Here is a 12,878-nt window from a genome sequence, read left to right as displayed (position 1 = left end):
ATAAACAATTTAAATTCTGGTCCATGGTGATTGCTGTCATTCTGGACTACTACTGTATCTTCATGAATGAATTCGAATTCTACAGTGTAATCATTTTGTGCAGCAATGTGGAGTTCCCAAACAAGTGTGTTGATCGTGTCTGGAAAACCACTTTCACACATCCAAGTGACTCTAGGCATATATTTGAACAGAAACAATTTAAACCAAGGACTCCACCAATTTACAACACTATCTACCTGTGTAGCATAAAAAATGACTCTGACGTAACCATGTATCCTAGCCCTTTGATGAATGGTAAAATAATCTTGCCAGGTCCAATTTTTACTTTGGACAAAACCAAAATAAATGGGAACAGGTTCACGGGATAATGCATAAAAGACTCTCCAAGTCCTATCTCTATAAGGTAATTCCCTACTGTATGCAAACATGCATGACTCTGAATCAAACCATTTCTGCAACACAATTTGTAATACTTCTATAGGTAATGACTTGACTCTTAGAACAAAACAATCCCAACAGAATTCATATTTACACTGACTACAGACTAATACTGAACAGTTTCTGGACTGATAGACACTAGACTGGACTGGACTTTTACTTGAAGAACTTTCTCCTTTGTACAGGGGTCTGAACATCTTGATGTCTTTGATTTCCGGAGCTCCTTCTCTTGTCAACATGTCTGCTAAATAATTTTCTGCACCTGATTTATAGACAATATCGAAATCAAAACCTTCTAGCCAGAGAGCCCATCTTAGAACCCTGATATTTCCTTGTTCTAACAATTTCTTGTTGGACAAAATACCTTTCATATGTTTCAAATCAGTTCTAATTAAAAATCTGACACTTTGTAAGAACAATCTGAATCTTTGAATTCCTCTTTTGACAGCCAGTATCTCTTTGTGGGAAGATGGATACTTAGCTTCTGTGTCATCAAAAGTACCAGAGGCATATGCACAAACAAGTTCTTTCCTTCCATGTTTCTGTAATAACACTGCAGCCCATGTATGATCAGATGCATCTGTTTCAAGAATAAATGGGAGATCGGTGTCAGGCAGTCTTAACTTGGGAAGCTCTCTGATTTTGCTTTTTATGTTCCTTACTGCCATAGTCATCTCATTAAACCATTCATCTTTTTCTTTCTTCAGCCTTTTCTGCAAAGTCTTAGTATCTTCAAATTGCTTTTTCTGATGCACATTCTCTTTGCAAAACAGAAACTATCATCTGGTGTACTGCAACAAATGAAAAATTCTCAATTTTTACTTTGTTGGTCTCAATATACTGATTAATCAAATCTGGAATTTTTCCTGGCATTGAAGCTATGTAATACCTCGAATAAGCAACATTGTGAGGATTTGCTGCTTGATAAAGAAGTTTTTGCATAACACAATAATAATGATGCAGATAATCTATGTTACACAGTCTTTGTGATAAAAAGAGTTGACCATGATGTACTGAATCTTCTGGTACTACCCCCACAAACTCATGTTTTAAGGCATCAAAAATAGCTTTCAGGGGATCTGTTGGATGTTCAACGATATTGTGCATTTCTTCTTCAGACAACTTATCCCACCATTGTTTTAAAATACCAGTAAAAGACCAAATAATTTGTGTGACTATATCAGACCATGATGCTTTGGTTTCAGCTTTTCGTTGTAGTGCCCAAGCATGGACATTATGCAAAACTGTTATAACTTCTTCACTTTCCATGCAATCAATATTTACCAAAAGTGTATTTCCAAATCCTTTAGCTGATGGATTTTCAAATTTGACAGGGACATTTTCCAAATTATCTCTATATCTAGAAAAAGGATTGTCTGCATCCAGGCTTCCCTGGTGTGTTTTTTGCCTCTTGCGCACTTTTTGTTAGCAGATATAAAGCTTAAATTTTGTGAAAATAATGATTTCGTAAGTTGCTGACACTGAGTCTTAAATTGTCTATTTGTGATGTCAGCGCTGTCCAGTACCCATTTAACCATGTCTGTGTATGGAAGAATTTTGGGCCTCGCCGCTATTCGGTGTTACAATGAGCAAGCTAGCTCTGTAATAGATGCCTCAGAAGACGCGTGTGAGCCTGTAGTAGCTGTAACCTCCATTATTTTGGGATTCTCTTCCTCAAGTAGACTATACATGCCTTCCCAAGTAGTAATACCAGCGTCTCTGTTACAGGCGGTGTCTGTATACAAGGGCGTCATTTCTTGATCTTCAGAACTCGGAGCTTTGCCTTTCTTTCCCACAGTATCTTGAATACCGCTTTGTATCGTCCTCTGTTCTTTGTTCCTGCAGTTTAAAAATGAGGTGAGAGTCATGATAAGGAAAAGGTGACGGGAAAGCTTTAAATGCCGAAAACATATAAAATATATGACATTTCGAGAAATGGCTCTTCGATAAGCACGAAACCCTATTTCATTAATGATTAGCAACTAACTCATTAATTAGCATTAAAGTGCATAACCAGGTCTCGGTTTATGGAAAATACTTTTTTGAACAATGAGCCCGAAAGATTTGCGATGAAGCAATTTTGCGATTTGCTTCGCAATATCGCAGATCGCAACATCGCAATATCGCTCTATCGCTTTATCGCATTATCGCAATATCGCTGGAGCGTAGCATATGACAATCATCCGTTAATGTGTTTTCTGCGAAATGCGATTTGTGATATGCGCCATCGCTTATCGGCAGTTTGAGGTTTTTCAGCGTAAGTGATATTTTATGCATCCGGTGCGATGAAGTTTCACATCGCGATCTCGCAACCTTAGAATTGTGTTTGTAAGGAGGTATCCATTATCCTTTTTGCGATGTGATATTTCTTAAGGAGTGATTTTATCCTACCTCATCATGAAACTTAAGCTTTTTAGATTTTTCAAGGGTATTCTCCTAAGTTTATGATGGTAAGTTTTATTGAAAAAGGAAATTCAAGCACTAATTGATTTTTAAATTCTTTTGACTAAGGGTCCCCACTTATTTAGTTTTAGTAATAACACTAAATGAGAAGGAGGGTTGTTGCTGGCCACAACAGGTTCAAATCCCCTTTGTAGTGAGCACATTTTACGGCAAGGAAGATAGGTTGTAAACCCCCTAAGGTTTACTGGTAGTTATGTGTGAGGCGGGTTGTTGGGTTCCTTTGTGATACACAAAAAAAAAAGAGAGAGGAAAAAAGTGCTACAAAACTATGTTTATTGATTTAAGTTTATGTTATCTCCCAATTGTTTCTACATCATTTGGTATTCAACCTTTGTTAACCAAAGAACTACACTTATTTGCTATTTATAATTTTTAGGTTCACTTCATATGTCAATTGCTTTTCCGTATTTTGTATTGAGTTATGTTGATTAAAACATAAATCACTTATTCTACCATAAATGGTTTCTAGTTCTCTTCATATTTTGTATTACTTGAAAATATATATATATATATATATATACAAAATTCTTAAAAATATGAAAATATACACATTATAAATTACTAAATTGAATTGTGAAGCACTGCAGAAATATTTGTTATTCACAATGTTTTATTATCTTTACTTTTCCATTATTTATCAAAAATGTTGTTAAAATTTGAAATTTCACTATCTAAAAATTCAAATTTTCATATTTATTTTGGATAGAAATCCACATCCATAATAATTTATTACACCATGCTTTATTATTTTTATTGCTTCATTATTTATCAAAAATCTTGTTAAAATTTGGAATTTCATTATTTATTTTCATGAGAAATTCATATCCATAAATTTTTATGTTACTATACTCCTAAAAAATTTCAATTGGTTTTTCATTACATTATCAAAATATTAATGATAATAATTAATATTTAAAAAATAAAAATATTGGAATTAACCATATTAACTTTGTTAGATGGGCTTCTTTGTTAGAAAAAGCAAAAATATTTCATTTTCTAAAAGTGAAAAATAAGTTTTGATTCCTAGCATATTTCACAATAATATTTTTATAAAAAAATGTCTAATTTATGTAAAAAATTCAAATTTTATAAACACATATTCATAAAAGGAAATTTTATTACAAAATAAAATCTCATATTTTATAAACACATATTAATAAAATGAAATTATATTACAAAATAAAATCTATCGAGTTTATAACTTAATTTGAGGAACTGTTTATTTTGGTTCATGTCACTTCCCTTTTTCAGGGTCAACTTGGAGATGTTGAATAAGCTTTCATTTCAAAGTTTCCCTTCAAAAGTGAAAGTAGGTTGGCCACTTTTCAATAATATTTTCAAAAACCAAAGTTAAATGAAATTTGTTCAAATATTCAATTCTTCTATACAGATTAATGCGAAAAAATCTAAAACATGAAATATTATATGAAGTTTGTTTCTAGAAGACCCAAACTTTTAGATTTGTTATTTATTTTTTACTCCAATTTGACTATGCAATTCTATATTTTGAGATTCCAGTGATGGCTATTTCAAATTTGATTCTAGGGCCCTCTCCTTCAGAAATCCAAGGTTTATGTTCACTTGTTTTTCAAGCACACACTCGCCCACCAAGAATATTCAATAATTGAAATATGTAAAATTTTGTTAGTTTATTTTCATATGCATTTATAAGTATGAAGTATTCTTATATCTAATATTAACTCAAGGCACATGTAAAATTTTGTTCAGCTATCTCTATGTGCAAGTAATAGTATAAACCTAATAAAAATAAAAGTTTGTAAAATGTGTAAGTCGCAACGAGGAGGAGCAGGGATACCTAGTGCTCCCTATATATACAAATTTTTCCTATTTTTTTGTTAGTTTGTTATAGAGCATGTCACTTGGTGAAACAAGCATTTGATTAAGCCATTGCAGAGCTTGATATTCTTAGTGAAGAATCCTACACGAACAACACATTATAGTGCAATTGTTGAGTAACAATTTTACATTGTGTAATTCTGATTTGTAAGAACATTGATCCATAAACTTTCATCAATATTCCACTAGACATTTCATCACAAGAGGTCTACTAAAATATATTAAAAATAAATGAAATTTACACTATGAGGCTTAATTTCTCCTTAGATTACTAGATTTGTTAATTATTATTTATTGCACATACATTCAAATTGTAATTATGCAAAAAATAGAGAACGAATAGAACGTCCACTCACAAACCACAATAACACAATATATGAACTAGGAAACCCTTTTAAGAGAAAACCTAGCTAGAAGGTGAGGTTGCTTTGCTCTCTCTTTGTCATAATAAAAATGGATGCAAGTACAAAGGGTCGAGACTTGTGGCATGTTTACTGATGTAGTATACAAACCCTCTCTATTTTATCTCTCTATATCCACTCTTAGCTACTCTACTCATCTATAGAAAAAAATGTTAAAAAATGTAGCAAGAAAGGCTCAATTTGAGCTTATCCTTAGTCAAATTGAGTAAATTGAATTTCCACATCAACACGACAACTTGGAGGCAGTTAACTAGTGTGACATAGATCTTGTCACTTAGCTAGCTTAGTAAATTCGAGTTAGAGGGATTGGAGTTCAAGTATGCATGTGTGATTTCTAAATTTTAGCAATCTAGTTTAGTTATTTTCAATTGTATTCAGTTAACTCACCTCTAAGTATTGTTGGAGTCAATTGAAGGTTAGTTGTGTAGTGGGACAGTAGTCTAACTCAGATATTTGTTAGTTAACTAATCAATCAGCCCAAAATAGCTCATGCATGCATGGAATTCGAATTCCTTAGTTGAAGTGGAGATGACAAAAAAATGTAACATGAATGGTAAATAGTTTGAGTGTACAGGTGTTGGAAGAAGTTAGGAGATCAATCCTTGGGAATTGCGCAAGCAAATAGGAAGAAATTTTTATCTTTTAGGAGCTAATTTCCTTAAGGATTGCATAAAGGAAATAGGAGGCTACATGAGCATATAATTGGCTAAGTGTTGGCCAGAGTTTCTCATTCAGCAGAGAGAACAGTTATTATTTTTGCGGTTGTGCTTAGAGTTGGAGCATGCAATTGTAATAATTTATCTATTCAACTGATTAATGCAAACAAGCTTGAGGGGTTTTTCCTAGTCGGGTTCCCCTAGAAATCACTATGTATTTTTGGTTTTGCTTGTTGCATGTATATGCATGTTGTTTTAAATTGTAATTTCCACTCCAAATATCAATAGAGTAGAATTGTGTCTCTTGTTTTTCAATTTGAAATATTGAGCAGTTGTAATCTCTATCCAATTTCTACAAAAAAATGCGCTCGAATAGAATGTAGCCCCTTTTCCTCCTAGTGGCTTGATTATAACACAACTCGATAACCCACTAGTGGTTAAGTTTGACTCTTTCAACTTTATACCAGAGTTACAATATGGACTCCTTTATAGCCTTTTTCACCATGATCATGTGGCTAGCCCATTTTGCATGAATAATTGGTTTAGGCAACTCTTGAGTTTTTGGAAAGGTAGATGTGTGTAGAATATATTTAAAGGATGTGGCACTTCAACAACAAAGTTTTACCCTTAAAAACACCATTGTATGCCTTAAATTGCTTTTAGAAGGTTTCAAACCCTAATTCACCACAGTAGGACCCATCAGTAAAAATGGCCTTGTGAGTTGGTTCCTCCAATTTTTTCACTATGGAAGCATCAAGATGGATGAGAAAGGATATAATGATCCAATCTGGATCATACCTCCCCATTTTTGAAATATTTTGGTCCCCATAATCTTTTATTGAGTGAGATGAGTAACTTTTTTCTCCACCTTCTCTTAGTTATACAATTTAGCCTTGCTTGGAAGTTAACCTTACAACCTAATCTGCCCAAGGTCATGTTTCCCATGTCTTGTAGTTTTGGACCTATTTTGTAAAATGATATCTTCTTTCAACTCTGCTTGAGAATCTAGTTCTACATCCTCTAGATAAGCTTAGGTTTGTCCCTCTTCTTAATCCAACATGGAAGGCTCATAGAGTTTCAAATTCTCTACATTCACCATTGAGTAAATGCATATGTAAGGGGGTAAATTGTGTCTATGGGCATTATCTCCCACCTTCTCCATCATATCAAAGTGACCATATCACAAAGCTTTTATTATATTACCAAGACCATGTAACCTCTCCTTGTTGAAATATAACCATACTATGTCTCCCACCTTGAATGACTTCTTTGTTCTATGTTGATCATTCCTGGCCTTGTATATCTCATATGACTTCTGCGATGTCTCATGCACCTATAGTGATCCAAAATGGATCTTGGATAGACTACTCAGTCTAAGTGTTCCTCACAGAGGAAAATGAAAGTCCAAGGAAGTTCCTGGAAATAGCCCCATTGCAGAGATCTTTTCATTATGAATCCACTGCAACTTGAATGGGAAAAAATGGACTTAGGATGCAGAAGTTATAACCAAAAGAAGATTCCTTTTGTTTTGTTGGAAAAGGAGGCAAAATCGCATAAAATGGGCAAAAAAACCCTTATAAAGGGAAATCGCATCGAAGGAGGGTTAAAGGCGGACTTAAGCGGAGAGTGAAGCCAACCCTGATTGCTAATCCCCGACATATCGAGTCGGAGGCAAGCCTGCGCATATAACATAAGGTAAGGACCCCCTGGGCCGATGCGATACGCTGATCACTGAAATTAGCAGATCGACCGTCCCCGATACACGGGGCCGATGTGATGAGCGATGCCGATAAAAAGGCCAGACCTGATAAGTTTTCAAAGCTCGATTGTATAAAAATTCAGGTCCGGGAATTCGAATTTTCACGTATTTCCCGTGTATTTGGGATTTTACCCAAAACACATATGCTATGCGATAAGCGATGAATCCGGACCCGAAAGGGTTTATAAATGCAAATGTATATTGTTTGAAGTCCACCATAAAGCCATTCAATGGTATTTCAGTGTTTTAATGTATTCTTACAAATACAAAGGAAAACACCTGAAAGCGATAAAACCGGACCCGAAGGGGAATTTAGGCGCGATCTATATAATTTGAGTTCTGTAAAGGCGGATTTTGAGTGGGCCTCAAGCGGTAAATGGTTTTGGGCTGGCTCCACCCGATCCCACACAATGAACGACGCGTGGCTTGGCGGAGGAACAGGGAAACCGCCTTTTCAGGCGGGTAACCCTCGTACTCCTAAGCCGCCCAAAAATGCATGGTGACCGTTGGATCAGAGATCCCGTAGATTGATGGTGGAGAGCGCGATAGCGGCCAAAGGCAGACCCGATGCGATATTAGGGTGGATGCGATATAATTTGAAGTCTGATAGACTACGTTTTGGCGTATTTTCCCGTGTTTTACAGTGTTTCTCTATGTAAACAGGGAATGACTGTTTCTGGGGATTTCAAGCGCCGATGGTTCCTTCCGTTACAGAACAAGTGGCCACCATCCCTGAAGGAATTTAGCAATGATTGCTAACGCTTAGAGGGGGATTTGAGCGAACAGAGGCCGGGAGCCAAAGAGCCCAGAAGAGGGAACGAATAGACAGCGCCGATTAGCTTAAAAGCCACGGGATAACAGAGACAGAGGGAGCAGTGCTTAGACAGGAGAGAAGAAAGCTAAGCCAAAGTAGGAAGCATACTTAGAGAGCCAGAGCCAAGAGCCAGGGCAAGAGATGAGAGCCAGAAAGTCGAGAGCTTCAAGAGCCAGGGAGAGATGGTGTTCTGAGCCCATTGTTTCTGTGTAAAACAGTGGAGTTGAGCCAAGAGATTGTAAAAGGACTTTTGCATTATCTCAAAGAGCCTAGTCAAGTTGACTAGAGCTCAAGGAGACATAGCCCAAGAGTTTTGGGTGAACTCCAAATTAATATTGCTGTCCATGTGTGTGTTTTATTGTTGCATTGTTTACTGTTATATGTATGTGTTATATCAGCATAAACAATAGATTTTAAAGTACACAAACAATTTAAAATAAACACCAACATACACCTTATTTTCAAGTACATATTTAATTCCGCATTGGTTAATCATAAAGACTTGGGAATAAATAAGCTTTGTAAGTGGGAGAGGTTCTTGTAAGTTAGAAAGAAGCCTATGTGCCCCATTTACAGATCATATAGATCGGTTTTCCTTATATTCTCAACATAAATTTTCCCTTAATGCTTTCCCTATAAGATCCTCCCTCACTCCTATGTGATGTCCATATGCAAAATCCAAAGGTGAAGGTGGAAAATATCCAAAACAAATTTCAAATTGTGACTTGCCAATAGAAGTATGGACTACTCTACTATAAAAGTGACGTATATATACTTGATTTTCATCCCTAGTATTTGGATGCTTCTGATTGTAGCCCCTCAAAAGTTGCACCAAATTCCTATTGACTACTTCTGTTTACCATCCATTTGTGGATGGAATGTTGTAGACCTCTTCAATTTTGTGTCCATATTCTCCCACAATGTAGTCTAAAATGCACTAAGAGATATTGTGTCCCTGTCTGAAATGATGTTCCTTGGTATCCCAAAGTGCACCTAGACCTATCCAAAGAATAAGTTTGTTGCTTCTTACCAAATGAGGGTATTTTTACAAGGCATTAGAACACACATCTTGTTGAACCTGTCAACTACCCTGAATAGGTAGTAATGTCCCTTCCAATTGGTAAACCTCCCATAAATTCCATGGAAATTCTTCCGAAAGATGATTGGGTATAATCAAGGGATGATATAGACCTTGTTGTATGTTACTAGGCTTGTTGGTAGAATAAATCATGCATCCTCTTATAAACCTAATTACATCTTCTTGCATCCTGGGCTAGTACACATGCCTCTACAAGTTGGCCACTATCTTCCCTACACCAAAATGCCCGAAAACCTTGGAGGTGTTAGCTTCTCTAAGAAATTGCAGTCATTCATCTTTAGGAACACATAACTTATATAACCTATAGAGTAACCCATTCTAGAGATGATAGTCAATTGTGTTGTCACCATCGTGCACATAAATCTTGCTTTGCAACTGCTAAAACACCTCCTTCAAGTTATCATCCTTTGTATTTGCCTCTGTATAGGTATCATGGGTGAAAGGTTCCATGTGCGTAAGAGTTCCCAATGTTATGATCTTTGATGTGGGTGACCATGAAAGCATGTCAGACAACTTGTTTAAGAAACTGCAAAAAGTGCCCTTCTTGTACTTGACTACTAAATATTGTTATAGAAACCCCATCCACTTATAATTCCTAGTCTGTTGTAGCTTACTCTAGACACACAGGTATTTTAATGTCTAGTGATATATGTGTATCACTATATCCTTTCCCGTCAAGTTGTGTTTCCACTTCTTAGTAGCTTTCATTAGGGCATAGATCTCCTTGTCATAGGTAGGGTAGTTGAGAACCACCTGATGAAATACTTTATAATGGAAGCATAAAGGTCATCCTCCTTGCATAAATACCACTCCTATAACATACATAAATACCACTCCTATAACATACCCACTCACGTTTGTCTCCACTTTGAAGGTTTGTTGCCAATTTTGTAACACCATAAATGATGCTTGATTGATCTTCTTCTTTAAATCCTCAAAGGCCCTTTTCTAACCCTTTCCCTAGTGGAAATTATTACCACTCACCATTATGGTGTGGAGTGGTGTTACTATTTCCGAAGACGAGGCTATGAATTTCCTCAAGTATTGTGTTTCCCCAATGAAACTCCTAACCTTATAAACATTAGTAGGCACTAACCACTTCATGATGGCCTCCATCTTATCTGAATCTATCTTCAACCCCCCTCCACCTATCACATATCCCATATACACCAAAGTCTACTATGTAAACTCACATTTCATGAGATTTTCCAGTAATTGGTACTCCTTTGATGCCTTTAACACCTGCGTCAAATGTGAGATGTGCTCCTCCCCAGAAGCATTGTATATGAGTTTATCATCTGAATAAATAATAACAAATGAATCTATAAAAGGGTGCAGTAATCATTCATTAACCTCATAAACGTAGTTGGTGATTTGCATAGGCCAAACAACATAAGTAACCACTTATACAAATCTTGCATGGTTTTGAAGATAGTCTTCCAGGTATCTTCTTCTCTACTATGAACCTTGTGATATCCTATATGTAAGTTCAAATTGGTGAAGTATATGGATTTCTATAATTGATACAACATATCAACTATCCTGGGTAGGGGGTACCTATTCTTGAGCATAATTATGTTTAATGCACTGTAATCAATACACATCCTCCAAGTCCCATCCTTCGTTGGCACTATGATTATGGGTGAACCATATGGTGAGGTACTTAGTTGAATGACACCTTATTCGAGTAGTTATTGCAACTTCTTATTCACCTTGTTTGCCTCTATAATAGACTACATGTATAGACTAATGTTTGGCAATGGCGAGTAGCTATATCTCGTTGTCCACTTCCCTCTTAGGAGGTTGCCCTTTAGTCTCCGAGAACACACCCATGTAGACATGTAGCTAATCTTCCAATTGTGTTTTTGCTCCTTAGTGCATCCATCTAGGGATGAATTATCTCTCATGGACTTTTCTAGAAATTGATTTTCTCTTAAAAACAACAAAACATGTTTATTGTTAGAACTGATCATTTTTTTGGCCTAGTTGACACTTACTAGTGACATATTTGACTTTCGCTTGTGCATTTTGATGATGAAATATTTTTTTCCTTGATGAAGTGGCGTTGGTTGGCTCTCCACTTGAAGATCACATCTTACATGTATTCTCTTCATGTTGCTAAAGACTTCTCAGATTCACCCCCTTTTGCACTAATGTACAAAAAATCTTCTCATCCATGTCCGATTTGCTTTCCACCTAATTACTCAAATTTTTGGGCATGATATTTTTCTTCTTACCATCTTTCTTTCGATCTTCAAGTTGAGCTCTAGATGAAATTTTAAGCACTTCTTCTCTATATGACCATAAATGTTATAATGGTTTGAGTGGTTTCTGGGATATTTGTATTAGTGTGTTGTGGTTGCTATCATTTTGTCCTTTCCCCCTTTCCACTTCTTATTTCCCTTATTGGAAGCTTCTCAGTGCTCCTTCTTCTTTGAGTACCCTTTTGATTGCCCTTTCTTCTGGCCTATGTTTTCCAATTTTTGTGCATGTACACAATCCTCATCTATCGTTCTAGGTTTAAAAACATGACTTACTACTGCAAATGGATGTGTATACCCCATAGATACTTTAGGAGTATGCTTGGGTTGTTTTGGGAGATACCCATTATTATTTCCATCTTCCTAAATTTGGTGTTGTACTCTTGTACACTTTACCCCTATATGTACCTAAAGTAATGCCATCGGATCCACTAGACCTCCACATACCCAATAGGGTAAAATTGTGACTTATGAGAGTTTTGAAATCCTTCCACTTACTCACTGTAGGATCTCCCTCAACCTTAAGGTTTCCATGTGGATTTCCCACCAAGTTAGGGCACGGATCTCTAATTTCAGTTAAGAAAATGAATTTTTCTATTCTTCATATATGTGGTCCAAATTCCCTTCCACTTTCTCAAAATAATTTATTAATGTTTTGTAGAAGATCAATGTGATTTCATATCTTTTGAGACACTAGCAAGGACCTTGAATATTCATTTTCTTCAACACTTGTCTAACTAAAATTGAGAACAATCAATTATTAAATGACCAATTTAATGGCATACGACATAATTAAAGGGAACATTTGATTCGTCCAAGATTTGGGTGTAGATTGTTCATCCCACCATGACGTTCAAACTCTCAACCAAATATTCCTTGATCTAAATATTAACTAGCACTTGAGCTATATTACTACTTGCACCAACTTTGTAAGTAGGATTTATAAGGATGCTTTTACCTAGGAGGTTCCAAAAAATCACCTAAATTATTTTTCATCCAAAACTCAATCAAAAATACATGCATTTTGATCGAAATTGGAACTAGGGATTTCATCTCCATCCTAGGATCAAAGAGTGGATTGCAAGGCTTGATCATCAATATTAATGCTC

This window comes from Pinus tabuliformis, chromosome 5_1 (genome assembly GCF_031772625.1).
Source record: "Pinus tabuliformis cultivar Carrire ecotype Pingquan chromosome 5_1, CPIR1, whole genome shotgun sequence".
Classification (NCBI taxonomy): domain Eukaryota; kingdom Viridiplantae; phylum Streptophyta; class Pinopsida; order Pinales; family Pinaceae; genus Pinus; species Pinus tabuliformis.
Note: the sequence above shows the minus strand (reverse complement) of the source record.